Source organism: Melozone crissalis, unplaced genomic scaffold (assembly GCF_028551555.1).
Source record: "Melozone crissalis strain CALT ecotype California unplaced genomic scaffold, PUWL_Pcris_2 ptg000048l_1, whole genome shotgun sequence".
Lineage (NCBI taxonomy): Eukaryota > Metazoa > Chordata > Aves > Passeriformes > Passerellidae > Melozone > Melozone crissalis.
The window spans coordinates 43,302-57,657 of NW_026535826.1; positions in this window are offsets into that span (position 1 = coordinate 43,302).

The window sequence follows — 14,356 nt, forward strand, 5'->3', positions numbered from 1 at the left end:
ATATACAGTTCTGCTGCAGACACAAATGGGGCCTCACCAGCTCGGTGCAATCCCCTCACCAAGGATGGGGCCCTCTGGCACAGATTTAATCCATCTGAATCTGAAAAGAAAGTTAGGACAAGAGTCAAACTGTTGCAGGATAACTCAAGAGCTCCAGATATCCTTTGTCCATCTACATATCCCATGTAGAGTCCAACTACGCCCCACATTACAAATTCAAATTTCTCAACTCACCTGAAGCCTCAATCTCAAACATCATTTGGGACACTGGGCAGATCCCTCTTGCGATATGATGTATCTGCTGAAAAAAATGTTGTGCTTGACACAGCTTGGAATTTCAGGGAGTTGCATTCCTCAATTTAAGAAAAAAAAAAAATAAACCCCCAAAAAACCAAAACCAACCCCAAAAACAAGCAAGCAAAAAAAAGCAAACAAAAAAACCCCAGAAAAACAACAACCAAAAAAACCCCCAAAACACCTAAATCACCACAAAATCAAAAAAACCCCACAGAAACCACCAAAAAATCCAAAAAAACCAACTAAAACCAACCAAAAACCACAAAAAGAAGCCAAAAAACCAGAAAGTATTTACGGCACCTTTTACGACAGTCGCGCTTTACGGCCCCTTTTACGACAGTCGCGCTTTACGGCACCTTTTACGACAGTCGCGCTTTACGGCCGGTTTTACGACAGTCGCGCTTTACGGCCCCTTTTACGACAGTCGCGCTTTACGGCACCTTTTACGACATTCGCGCTTTACGACACCTTTTACGACAATCGCGCTTTACGACACCTTTTACGACAGTCGCGCTTTACGGCCCCTTTTACGACAGTCGCGCTTTACGACCCCTTTTACGACAGTCGCGCTTTACGGCACCTTTTACGACAGTCGCGCTTTACGACACCTTTTACGACAGTCGCGGTTTACGGCCGGTTTTACGACAGTCGCGCTTTACGGCACCTTTTACGACAGTCGCGCTTTACGACACCTTTTACGACAGTCGCGCTTTACGGCACCTTTTACGACAGTCGCGCTTTACGGCCCCTTTTACGACAGTCGCGCTTTACGGCACCTTTTACGACAGTCGCGCTTTACGGCCGGTTTTACGACAGTCGCGCTTTACGGCCCCTTTTACGACAGTCGCGCTTTACGGCCGGTTTTACGACAGTCGCGCTTTACGGCCCCTTTTACGACAGTCGCGCTTTACGACCCCTTTTACGACAGTCGCGCTTTACGGCACCGTTTACGACAGTCGCGCTTTACGGCCGGTTTTACGACAGTCGCGCTTTACGGCACCTTTTACGACAGTCGCGCTTTACGGCCGGTTTTACGACAGTCGCGCTTTACGGCCGGTTTTACGACAGTCGCGCTTTACGGCACATTTTACGACAGTCGCGCTTTACGACACCTTTTTACGACAGTCGCGCTTTACGGCACCTTTTACGACAGTCGCGCTTTACGGCACCTTTTACGACAGTCGCGCTTTACGACCCCTTTTACGACAGTCGCGCTTTACGACCCCTTTTACGACAGTCGCGCTTTACGGCACCTTTTACGACAGTCGCGCTTTACGGCACCTTTTACGACAGTCGCGCTTTACGGCACCTTTTACGACAGTCGCGCTTTACGACACCTTTTTACGACAGTCGCGCTTTACGGCACCTTTTACGACAGTCGCGCTTTACGGCACCTTTTTACGACAGTCGCGCTTTGCGGCACCTTTTACGACAGTCGCGCTTTACGGCACCTTTTACGACAGTCGCGCTTTACGGCCGGTTTTACGACAGTCGCGCTTTACGGCACCTTTTTACGACAGTCGCGCTTTACGGCCGGTTTTACGACAGTCGCGCTTTACGGCACCTTTTTACGACAGTCGCGCTTTACGGCCGGTTTTACGACAGTCGCGCTTTACGGCCGGTTTTACGACAGTCGCGCTTTACGGCACCTTTTACGACAGTCGCGCTTTACGGCCCCTTTTACGACAGTCGCGCTTTACGACACCTTTTACGGCAGTCGTGCTTTACGATACCTTTTTTGCGACAGTCGCGCTTTGCGGCACCAGAACATACCTAGAACTGCGCCTAGAACATGATCTAGAAGTTCCCTAGAACGTACCTAGAACGTGATCTGGAACCTACCTAGAACATGATCTAGAACGTACCTAGACCATGACCTATAGCTTACCTAGGACGTACGTAGAGCATGGTCTAGAACGCACCTAGAGCATGATCTAGAGCGTACCTGGAACATGACCTAGAGCTTACCTAGAACATGATCCGGAACATGATCCGGAACGCACCTAGAACATGATCTAGGATGCGATCTGGGATGTACCTAGAACGTGATCTGGAACGTGTCTAGAACGTTGTCTGCCAACTACCTAGAGCATGATCTGGAGCTTACCTAGAACGTACCTAGACCGTGATCTAGATCATACCTAGAACGTGATCTTGAACGCACCTAGAGCTCTATCTAGAACTGTATCTAGAACATACCTTGAACCACACCTGGAACCTTTTACAACAGTCGTGCTTTACGGCACCTTTTGCAACAGTCGCGCTTTACGGCTGGTTATACGACAGGTATTTCTTGCCCATCTTGAGGTTTTTTCCTGTGGTTTTTTCTGGGTTTTTTCTTACCCATCTTGGGATTTTTTTCAGGCTTTTTTCCCTGTTTTTTTTTTTTTTCCTGGTTTTTTCTGGGTTTTTTCCAGTCCATCTTGGGGTTTTTTTTCTGGGATGCTTCTTGCCTATCTTGGGGGTTTTTTTCTTGGTTTTCTGTGGGTGTTTTCTGGGTTTTTCTTGCCCATCTTGAGGTTTTTTTCCCTGGGATTGTTCTGGGTCTTTTCTTGCCCATCTTGAAGTTTTTTTCCTGGGTTTTTGTGGGGTTTTTTTGTTGCCCATCTTGGTGGTTTTTCTGCATTTTTTCTGGGTTTTTCTTGCCCATCTTGGGGTTTTTTAGCTTTTTTTCCTGGGTTTGCTCTTGCCCCTCTTGAGGTTTTTTCCCTGGGATTGTTCTGGTTTTTTTCTTGCCCATCTTGAAGTTTTTTTCCTGGGTTTTTGTGGGGTTTTTTTGTTGTCCATCTTGGTGGTTTTTCTGCATTTTTTCTGGGTTTTTCTTGCCCATCTTGGGGTTTTTTGGGTCTTTTCTAACTTATCTTGGGGTATTTTTCTGGGTTTTTTCTTGGCCGGGACCAAAAAAAAAAAAAAAAACCAGCCAGGGTGGAAGGCAGCTGGGGATTTTTTATTCTCAATTTAACAATGAGCTGCAAAACCTGAAAAGCAAAAGTCATGTACACAAGGTTAAATCCAGTCAGCATGCGCTCACACACGCAGAGATGAGCAGACAGACACAGCCACGTGCTCTCACACACACTCAAACACTCCTTCCACTTACACGCTCGCTGTGGCCCTTACCGGAGATGCTGAAGAAGGTGCTTTGACACATATTCTGGCTGCCGCTCCTTGAGGTAAATGGCAGATCCTGGGGAAATCAGCAGCCTCGGAGACCTGTGAGACGACAGGAAGGGTCAACAAGTGGCTATCTGCCAGCTAGGACTTGTCCCCACTCTGGACTGATAAATTTTCCACCCAAAATCCCACAAAAGGCAGATGAACAGTAAAGTTGTTATAACTGTTCTACCTAACTGTGACTACAGGCCAGGGCAGGGTAGCTCCGATCATAAGTGGTACAGTGTAAGTACACACAATATAAGCTGACGCATATAGTGCAAGTGTACATAGAGTGTAAGTACACACAATATAAGGCGACACGCTTACATACACTGTAAGTACAGACAATATAAGGTGACGCACTTACATACAGTATAAGTACATACAGTATAAGCCAACATAGGAACATAGAATATAAACCACGACTTAAGATAACTCTCTGGAAGATTACTTATTGAGCCCTATACCCTTGGAGAAGATGGAACCTGTAGAACTACTGCAGTCACGTGAGGAGGGTGTAAGATGCTCCCTCTAGAAGTCCAAGAAAATGGAAAAAAAGGCACTACCAAAGCTGATAGTGAGAAGGAAGATGGATGAGAACATCTTGTCCCTGTGAGACATTCCTGTCTCAACGAGTAAAAATGTAAAGATGCTGGAATAAGGGATATCTGGAAAGGAATGTGAGTAGAACACGGCCTATGTGGCACAGAAGAGTGCCGATAAAGCATCGAGATGTAACAAAGGCCTGTGACGTGGAAGATAATGGACACAGACTACGTAACACAGACACCATAACATAGACACAGATGACATAACACAGAGACAAGTTGCTACTGCTTGGCACTTTCCCCTTAGGGACCCGAGAGTCCTAGCACAAGATGAGCCAGAGGCCGATGAGGCCAAGGGAAAGGAAGCCCTATGATGACAGCACGTGATGATGAAATGTAGCTCATTAAAGGAAGTTAGGGCCAAAGCAGTTAAGAGGATGCCCTAGAGGCTCGGCAAGCCTAGAGAAGGAAGCGGACTGCCGGGTGACCGTGGCTATAGCTCTGGACCTGAAGGCGAGGTCCTCGGGGGAAAGAGCCTTGACGATGCCGAGTTGAGGAAGGCTGACAACGCAAAGTTCATGACACTGTGGAGATGGGTCGGAACTGCCCTGCCCGGCAAAGGCTCTGGTGAGGCTGAGGAGAAACCCTCTCCCTTTACTTCCAGGGAGCCTGTCCCACTACAGACCTCTCCTCTAAGCTGACATCAGATTGCCTCCTGTGATAGGAAAGGCTTCTCCCCTTCTCCCAACCACTGGCCCCGACATTTAGCTTCTGGAGGACGAGCGGACAAAAGCCATCGTCGGTCAGACAGGGACGTTGAGATGTTCTCAATGTGTGTGCTTCGGTGCTGCCGCTTCCAAGCTGCGGCTACGAGCCTCCTCAGGGTACCTAAGGCAAAACAGAAAAGGTGACTATTGCCCTCAAAAAGAGTAATCCCCGGGACTCCTCCGCACCCCTGCCCCAGCTCACCTCAAGTCTTGATTTGACTCTGGAGGCTGCCCAGAAGGTACCTGCAAAAAGAAAAGGGACACGCTCAGCATGCTGCTGCATAACGCTCGCCTATGAGTCAGCCTGCCTAAACACCGACTCACCTGCCCTCCTCTGTTCCTTGGCATGCCTAGGGCAGCGACAGTACCTGCAAAGAACAAAGCAGAAAAGCATGATGAGATACTGTGAAAACACAACCTCCCAACCCTGACAAGTATGCCACACCAATACCTTAAGCTTGAACCCACCTGGAACAGGCATGCTGGGCTAGGATAGATGGCAAGCAGACCATCTAAAATAAAAAGAAGAATAATACATACTTAGAGCCGCACCACAAACTGAGACCTCAGAAATAACAACAGCTTCGGTACCCTACTCAATGCTCACCTTGCCCACTCAGCCTTGACAGCTGCTCTCTGCCTTGACTTCCTAAAAAGAAAGACAAAGAGCAGAGCTGTAACAGCCACCATTTATGCTTCCTCTGCAGAGACAAACAGTGACTGACCTGCACGGGGGAATCCCCTCACCCAGGATGGGTGGCTCTGCCCTGGATTTTATCCTTCTGCAACTAAAAGAAAGTTAGGATGAAAGTCAAAGGGCTGCAGCATAACTTATGGGCTCCAGATATCCTGTGTCCATCGACAAATCCCATCTAGAGTCCACCTGCACCCCACATTACAAATCCCAAGTCCCCAGGACTTCTCCTATTGCACCAGACTATGCGGCAGGGCAGAGCAGCTCCGGCACAAATGTGGGCACACACCCGTGACACAGGACAGACACGATGTGACAAAAAAAGGGCACGAGACACAGACAGAAATCTCTTTGCAAGAAAAAGGGCTACCAGGACTGAGAGAATGCAAAAGGAGATGACCAAGCTGAGACCGACGGTGAGATGAGGCTCAGAGAACCCTGGTGGAAGAAGATGCTAACTGAAGGATCTCTTCCAAGAACTGCAAAGATTGATGCCTACGAATCCTACAGTCAGAAGCCTCTACCGAAACTCACATTCTTACAAGTCCTAGTCCACCATAATGGATCCAGGTTGGGCACAGCTGTCCATACAGCTCAGAACAAGACCTGAAAAGACATCTGACTGGATGCTTCCAAAGACAGATGGAAGTCTGATACCTGTCTGAGCTCCCAAGTCAAAAGTTCTATGGCCTGGGTGCCAGGCCAAGGAATGCAGAGATCACAGATGCTAACAATGATGCCAAGGTTTCTGACAGACCCCTCAAAGGGCTAAGGTAAAACACATGAGACACACAAACAACACATAATGCACAAAAGACAAGTGACATGAGACACACCGGGACTGCTCTGCCCTGCTGCACACCTCAGCACTGTGATCAAAAGTGAGACTTGGTTTTTATGGGGCCACTTCATGAAAAACCCCCCCCTCAAAATCAGACTCAAAAACCCCTCCCAGTAATTCCGAAACCAGCACCCCGCATCAATCCCCTCTGTGGGTCACAGCCCTCTACTTATCTCTCAGAAATCTGGGGATGCCAGTCTGTCTCAGGTGCAAAAAAAGGCCACCTCATCACCTGGGAAGGTCCTGCTGGCACCGCGCTGGTGTCTCTCAGACAGCTGTATTAAAGAAAACCAAACATCAGTGCCTGAGCTTGGCGCCACATGGGCCAAATGCCCACCAGTCTGCTACTCACCGTGCTCCTAAGAAGGCCCGGCACCTCCTAACCCTGACCCTCTGCCACACATGGAATGCATCTGCACCTGAAAGAAAGTTAGAATATACGTCAAACACCACCAGGATAACTCACAAGCTGCAAACACCTGATGTCAATCTAGGAACAGCATCCAGAGCCCAAGTACACCCCACATTACTAATTCCCACTCCCCAAGGCTTGTCCCATTGCAGCAGGCCATGCGGCAGGGCAGAACAGCTCCGGCACAAATGTGTGCAGATACCCGTGACACAGAACGTGACAAACAGGGGGACGTGAAACAAGACACATCATGCGTGTGGTGAGGGGTTTGAGGGAAGAAGGCGAAAGGGACCCCAAAGACACACCAGGGAACACGGCACACCAGAAAACATGACACAGACCAGAGCTGTTCTGCACTGCCCGTCTGAAAGCTGCCATCAAAAGTAGAGCCTCTCCCTTTAGCTGTCCTAACAGGCCCTTAGACAAGAACGCTTTTCCCTCTGGTCATTTTTAAATCTGGCCCAAGAACTCCCATCCTGCTACTCTCCCAACTCCAGGCCGTGGACTCCAACTTATCTTTTGGATGATTGGTGATGTGGATCCACGTTGCAGCTGAAATGAGTCTGCCTCGGAGGGCCCTGTGATGGCCTGTGAGCCTCAGGGTCAGCTACAATAAAGAAAACCAAAACCAAAGTGTGAGTCCAGATTTATGTGGGCCAAATCCCACCAAGGCAGCTACTTGCCCTCTCCTGAGTGTGCCTGGCTCCTTCAGGCTCCAGCTTCATCCTGATTCCAAGGCTGTGGCCTTCATTACAGGTGGCACCTGGGTTAGAGACAGGCAAAGTTAAATGGCATTCCGGTGAGTGCAGTGGATGACCTTGTGTGCTGTAAGACATGGCAATGCCTCTGCTAGGCTTCTGAACAGCCTTGTGTGGGGTGGGGGTCCTCAAATAAACAAATGAACACCCTTTCCCACCCTGCTGCCTGCAAACGCCCTCCCAAGCACTCCTAACTGGATACCTGCTCACCCTCCCTCTCCCAGTCACAATCCTCAACTCACCTGAAGCATCAATCTCAAACATCATCCTTGACACTGGGCAGATCCCTCTTGTGACATGATAAATCCGCTGAAAAATTGTTGTGCTTGAGAGCTGAGCACTAACAACCACTTCTCACCGCTGCTCACCTTGGCTGCTGGCATCCAGATTTACTTCCTAAAAGGAACGACAAAAAACAGAGCTGTAACACAGTCACCATATACACTTCTGCTGCAGAGACAAATGGGGCCTCACCTGTTTGAGGGAATCCCCTCACCCGGGATGGGGCCCTCTGGCACAGATTTAATCCATCTCAATCTGAAAAAAAAGTTAGGACAAGAGTCAAACTGTTGCAGGATAACTGAGGAGCTCCAGATATCCTGTGTCCATCTACAAATCCCATCTAGAGTCCAACTACACCACACATTACACATTCCAAGTCCCCAGACCCTCTCCAATCGCACCAGGTTATGCGGCAGGGCAGAGCAGCTCCGGCACAAATGTGTGCAGGCACCCGTGACACAGGACAGACAGGACAGGACAGACACTGGGGACACAACAGGAACAGAAACCTCTAGGCAAGGAAAATGGCTGCCAGGACTGAGAGAATGCAAAAGGAAATGACTGAGCTAAGACCGATGGTGAGATGATGAGGCTCAGAGAAGCCCGGAGGAAGAAGATGCTAACTGAAGGATTTATTCCAAGAACAGCAAAGATGGATGCCTACGAATCCTACGGTCAGAATGCTGTACCTAACCTCATATTATTACAAGTCCTAATCCACCACAATGGATCCAGGTGGGGCAGAGCTGTCCATACAGCTCAGAACAAGACCTGACAAGACATCTGACTGGATGCTTCCAAAGAGAGAGGGAAGTCTGATACCTGTCTGAGCTCCCAAGTCAAAAGTTCTATGGCCTGGGTGCCAGGCCAAGGAATGCAGAGATCACAGATGCTAACAATGATGCCAAGGTTTCTGACAGGCCCCCCCTAAGGTAAAAGACATGGGATACACAAACAACACATAATGCACAACAGACAAGTGACACGAGACACACCGGGACTGCTCTGCCCTGCTGTACACCTCAGCACTGTGATCTAAAGTGAGACTTGGCTTTTATGGGGCCTAAGGAGCCATTTAATGAACAACCCCCCCTCCAAATTGCACTTAAAAACCCCTCCCAGTAATTCCCAAACATGCAGCACGCCTCTTCATCCCCTCTGTAGGTCGTAGCCCTCTACTTATCTCTCAGACATCTGGGGATGCCGGTCCAAGGCAGGTGCAAAGAAAGGCCACCTCATCAGCTGGGAAGGTCCTGCTGGCACCGCGCTGGTGTCTCTCAGACAGCTGTATTAAAGAGAAAACTAAACATCAGTGCCTGAGCTTGGCACCACATCACCCAAAAACCCCACCAGTCTGCTACTCACCGCGCTCCTAAGAAGGCCCGGCACCTCCTACTCCCTACCCAGACCCTCTACCATGGATGCAATGCATCTACGCCTGAAAGAAAGTGAAAAACATATGTCAAACACCACCAGGATAACTCACAAGCTGCAAACACCTTATGTCAACCTAGGAACAGCATCTAGAGCCCAAGTACAGCCCACATTACTAATTCCAACTCCCCATGGTTTGTCCCATTGCAGCAGGCCATGCAGCAGGGCAGAACAGCTCCGGCACAAATGTGTGCAGACACCCGTGACACAGAACGTGACAAACAGGGGGACGTGAAACACGACACATCATGCGTGTGGTGAGGGCCTCGAGGGAAGAAGGCGAAAGGGACCCCAAAGACACACCAGGGAACACGGCACACCAGAAAACACGACACAGACCAGAGCTGTTCTGCACTGCCCGCCTGAAAACTGCCATCAAAAGTAGAGCCTCTCCCTTTAGCTGTCCTAACAGGCCCTTGGACAAGAATGCTTTTCCCTCTGCTATTTTTAAAATCTGTCCCAAGAACTCCCAACCCGCTACTCTCCCATCTCCAGGTCGTGGACCCCTGACTTATCTTTTGGATGATTGGTGATGTGGATCCACGTTGCAGCTGAAATGAGTCTGCCTCGGAGGGCCCTGTGATGGCCTGTGAGCCTCAGGGTCAGCTACAATAAAGAAAACCAAAACCAAAGTGTGAGTCCAGATTTATGTGGGCCAAATCCCACCAAGGCAGCTACTTGCCCTCTCCTGAGTGTGCCGGGCGCCTTCAGGCTCCAGCTTCATCCTGATTCCAAGGCTGTGGCCTTTATTAGGAGTGGCACCTGGGTTAGAGAAAGGCAAAGTTAAATGGCATTCCTGTGAGTGCAGTGGATGACCTTGTGTGCTGTAAGACATGGCAATGCCTCTGCCAGGCTTCTGAACAGCCTTGTGTGGGGGGGGTCCTCAAATAAACAAATGAACACCCTTTCTCACACTGCTGCCTGCAAACCCCCTCCCAAGCACTCCTAACTGGATACCTGCTCACCCTCCCTCTCCCAGTCACAATCCTCAACTCACCTGAAGCATCAATCTCAAACATCATCCTTGACACTGGGAAGATCCCTCTTGTGACATGATCAATCTGCTGAAAAATTGTTGTTCTTGAGAGCTGAGCAATAACAACTACTACTCTGCACTGCTCACCTTGACTGCTGGTATCCAGATTTACTTCCTAAAAAGAAAGACAAAGAACAGTGCTGTAACACAGTCACCATACACACTTCTGCTGCAGAGACAAATGGGGCCTCACCTGTTTGAGGGAATCCCCTCACCCGGGATGGGGCCCTCTGGCACAGATTTAATCCATCTCAATCTGAAAAAAAAGTTAGGACAAGAGTCAAACTGTTGCAGGATAACTGAGGAGCTCCAGATATCCTGTGTCCATCTACAGAGCCCATCTAGAGTCCAACTACACCACACATTACACATTCCAAGTCCCCGGGCCCTCTCCTATTGCACCAGGCTGTGCGGCAGGGCAGAGCAGCTCCGGCACAAATGTGTGCAGACACCCGTGACACAGAACAGACAGGACAGGACAGACAATGGGGACACAACACAGACAGAAACCACTAGGCAAGGAAAATGGCTGCAAGGACTGAGAGAATGCAAAAGGAAATGACCGAGCTGAGACCGATGGTGAGCTGATGAGGCTCAGAGAACCCTGGAGGAAGAAGATGCTAACTGAAGGATTTATTCCAAGAACAGCAAAGATGGATGCCTACGAATCCTACGGTCAGAATGCGGTACCTAACCTCACATTATTAAAAGTCCTAATCCACCACAATGGATCCAGGTGGGGCAGAGCTGTCCATACAGCTCAGAACAAGACCTGACAAGACATCTGACTGGATGCTTCTAGAGCGATAACTTTTGACTGGGGAGCTCAGACAGGTATCAGAATCGCATCTATGGCCTGGGTGCCAGGCCAAGGAATGCAGAGATCACAGATGCTAACAATGATGCCAAGGTTTCTGACAGACCCCTCAAAGGGCTAAGGGAAAGGACAGGAGATACACAATAGACAAGAGACACACCGGGACTGCTCTGCCCTGCTGCACACCTCAGCACTGTGATCTAAAGTGAGACTTTGCTTTTATGGGGCCTAAGGGGCCACTTCATGAACACCCCCCACCTCCAAAGCGGATTCAGAAACCCCTCCCAGTAATTCCCAAACCAGCACCCCGCTTTCATCGCCTCTGTGGATCGTAGCCCTCTACTTATCTCTCAGACATCTGGGGATGCCAGTCTGTCTCAGGTGCAAAGAAAGGCCACCTCGTCAGCTGGGAAGGTCCTGCTGGCACCCGGCTGGTGTCTCTCAGACAGCTGTATTAAAGAAAACCAAACATCAGTGCCTGAGCTTGGCACCGCATCGGCCAAAACCCCACCACTCTGCTACTCACCGCGCTCCTAAGTAAGCCCAGAACCTCCTAACCCTGACCCTCTGCCACACATGGAATGCATCTGCACCTAAAAGAAAGTCAGAACATATGTCAAACACCACCAGGACAACTCACAAGCTGCAAACACCCTATGTCAACCTAGGAACAGCATCTAGAACCCAAGTACAACCCACATTACTAATTCCAACTCCCCAGGCTTGTCCCATTGCAGCAGGCCATGTGGCAGGGCAGAACAGCTCCGGCACAAATGTGTGCAGATACCCGTGACACAGAACGTGACAAACAGGGGGACATGAAACACAACACATCATGCTTGTGGTGAGGGCCTCGAGGGGAGAAGGCAAAAGGGACCCCAAAGACACACCAGGGAACACGGCACACCGGAAAACACGACACAGACCAGAGCTGTTCTGCACTGCCCGCCTGATAGCTGCCATCAAAAGTAGAGCCTCTCCCTTTAGCTGTCCTAACAGGCCCTTGGACAAGAACGCTTTTCCCTCTGCTATTTTTTAAATCTGTCCCAAGAACTCCCAACCCGCTACTCTCCCATCTCCAGGTCGTGGACCCTGACTTATCTTTTGGATGATTGGTGATGTGGATCCACGTTGCACCTGAAATGAGTCTGCCTCAGAGGGCCCTGTGATGGCCTGTGAGCCTCAGGGTCAGCTACAATAAAGAAAACCAAAACCAGAGTGTGAGTCCAGAGTTATGTGGGACAAATCCCACCAAGGCAGCTACTTACCCTCTCCTGAGTGTGCCTGGCTCCTTCAGGCTCCAGCTTCATCCTGATTCCAAGGCTGTGGCCTTCATTGGGGTGGGACCTGGGTTAGAGAAAGGCAAAGTTAAATGGCATTCCTGTGCGTGCAGTGGATGACCTTGTGTGCTTTAAGACATGGCAATGCCTCTGCTAGGCTTCTGAACAGCCTTGTGTGGGGGGGTCCTCAAATAAACAAATGAACACCCTTTCTCACACTGCTGCCTGCAAACCCCCTCCCAGGAACTCCTAACTGGATACCTGCTCACCCTCCCTCTCCCAGTCACAATCCTCAACTCATCTGAAGCATCAATCTCAAACATCATCCTTGACACTGGGAAGATCCCTCTTGTGACATGATCAATCTGCTGAAAAATTGTTGTTCTTGAGAGCTGAGCACTAACAACCACTTCTCACCGCTGCTCACCTTGGCTGCTGGCATCCAGATTTACTTCCTAAAAGGAACGACAAAAAACAGAGCTGTAACACAGTCACCATATACACTTCTGCTGCAGAGACAAATGGGGCCTCAGCTGCTCGGGGCATTCCCTGACCCGGGACGGGGCCCTCTGGCGCAGATTTAATCCATCTCAATCTGAAAAAAAAGGACAAGAGTCAAACTGTTGCAGGATAACTGATGAGCACCAGATATCCTGTGTCCATCTACAAATCCCATCTAGAGTCCAACTACACCCCACATTACAAATTCCAAGTCCCCGGGCCCTCTCCTATCGCACCAGGTTATGCGGCAGGGCAGAGCAGCTGCGGCACAAATGTGTGCAGACACCCGTGACACAGAACAGACAGGACAGGACAGACAATGGGGACACAACACAGACAGAAACCACTAGGCAAGGAAAATGGCTGCAAGGACTGAGAGAATGCAAAAGGAAATGACCGAGCTGAGACCGATGGTGAGCTGATGAGGCTCAGAGAACCCTGGAGGAAGAAGATGCTAACTGAAGGATTTATTCCAAGAACAGCAAAGATGGATGCCTAGGAATCCTATGGTCAGACTCCTCTCCCTGCCCTCACACTCTTTCAAGTCCTAATCCACCATAATGGATCCAGGTGGGGCAAAGCTGTCCATACAGCTCAGAACAAGACCTGATAAGACATCTGACTGGATGCTTCTAGAGCGATAACTTTTGACTGGGGAGCTCAGACAGGTATCAGAATCGCATCTATGGCCTGGGTGCCAGGCCAAGGAATGCAGAGATCACAGATGCTAACAATGATGCCAAGGTTTCTGACAGGCTCCTCAAAGGAGTAAGGTAAAAGACATGAGATACACAAACAACACATAATGCACAACAGACAAATGACACAATACACACCGAGACTGCTCTGCCCTACTGCACACCTCAGCACCTTAATCAAAAGCGAGACTTGGCTTCTATGGGGCCTAAGGGGCCATGTCTTGGCTACCCTCATCTCCAGAGCCAACTCAAACCCGTCCACCCATCCCAGGGAGTCCTGACCCAGCACCCTGCTTCCATCCCCTCTGTGGGTCACAGCCCTCTATTTATCTCTCAGACAACTGAGGATGCTGGTCTCAGTTGCAAAGAAAGGCCACCTCATCACCTGGGAAGGTCCTGCTGGCACCGCGCTGGTGTCCCTCTGACAGCTGTATTAAAGAAAACCAAACATCAGTGCCTGAGCTTGGCACCACATCACCCAAAACCCCACCAGTCTGCTACTCACCGCGCCCCTAAGAAGGCCCAACACCTCCTAACGCGGACCCTCTGCCACACATGGAATGTATCTGCACCTGAAAGAAAGTGAGAACATATGTCAAACATCTCCAGGACAACTCACAAGCTGCCAACACCTTATGTCAACCTAGGAATAGCATCTAGAGCCCAAGTACACCCCACATTACTAATTCCAACTCCCCAGGCTTGTCCCATTGCAGCAGGCCATGCGGCAGGGCAGAACAGCTCCGGCACAAATATGTGCAGACACCTGTGACACAGAATGTGACAAACAGGGGGACATGAAACACGACACATCATGCGTGTGGTGAGGGGTTTG